Below are 1,534 nucleotides of genomic sequence, written 5' to 3' on the forward strand. Positions count from 1 at the left end.
AAATTAGTTTTTGTGATTCCTACATCACAACATTGACTATGCTTCCTATGTACGTCACTGACTGTAAATCACTTTGCGATGGCCTCATGGCAAACAAGCATGTTATGTAAATGCAAGCTTTTAAAAATCTCAGCATCACTGGTGCTCACGGGAGATATGGAGGGAGAACATGATCGGAGCATGCTGTATCTTACTGCAGCTGTCATACATAACTACATGCACACACCATCCACACAGAACTATATAGACACAGACATACACAGATACACACAGAACGACGTACACAAACACACACACAGATACACACAGAACAGCATACACAAACACACACACATACACAGCGAACTACATACACTGACACACACATACAACCATATACATAAACACACACACAAAACTACATGACACAATCACACATATAGATACACACAGAACTACAAACACATGCATAGATACACACAGAACTATGTACACAAACAGACACACAGCTACAGACAGAACTACGTACACAAACAGATATACAGATACACACAGAACTACACACACAAACACATACAGAACCATACACACAAAAACACACACAAATACACACAGAACTATATACACAAACACACACACAGTTACACACAGAACTACACACACAAACACACACAGAACCATACACACAAAAACACACACAAATACACATAGAACTATATACACAAACACACACACAGTTACACACAGAACTACACACACAAACACACATAGATACACACAAAACTACACACACAAACATGCACACAGAACCATATACACAAACACACACAGATACATACAGAACTATACACACAAACATACACACAGAACCATATATAGAAACACACACAGATACACACAGAAATACGCACAAACACACACATAGATACACACAGTACCATATGCACTCACAAATAGATACACACAGAACTACACACACAAACATACAACAGAACCATATACACATAGAACTATATACACAAACACACACAGATACACACAGAACCATATACACAAACTGGACACAGATACACACAGGGGAGGTAACAATTTAATTGTATAATCTCTGGACTATTCTTGAGAGACCCAGGTAATATTCTGGGGACTTGGGTTTGAATCCTGCCATAGCAGATAGAGTCATAGAGATGTGCAGCATGGAAACAGACCCTTCGGTCCAACCCATCTATGCTGCCCAGATATCCCAACCCAATCTAGTCCCACCTGCCAGCACTCAGCCCATATCCCTCCAAACTTTTCCTATTCATATACCCATCCAAATGCCTTTTAAATGTTGCAATTGTACCAGCCTCCACCACTTCCTCTGGCAGCTCATTCCATACACGTACCACCCTCTGTGTGAAAAAGTTGCCCCTTAGGTCTCTTTTATATCTTTCCCCTCTCACCCTAAACCTATGCCCTCTAGTGCTGGACTCCCCTATTCTGGGAAAAGACTTTGCCTATTTGTCCTATCCCTCATAATTTTGTAAACCTCTATAAGATCACCTCTCAGCCTCTG

This window comes from Chiloscyllium punctatum, chromosome 18 (assembly GCF_047496795.1).
Source record: "Chiloscyllium punctatum isolate Juve2018m chromosome 18, sChiPun1.3, whole genome shotgun sequence".
In the NCBI taxonomy this organism is placed as follows: domain Eukaryota; kingdom Metazoa; phylum Chordata; class Chondrichthyes; order Orectolobiformes; family Hemiscylliidae; genus Chiloscyllium; species Chiloscyllium punctatum.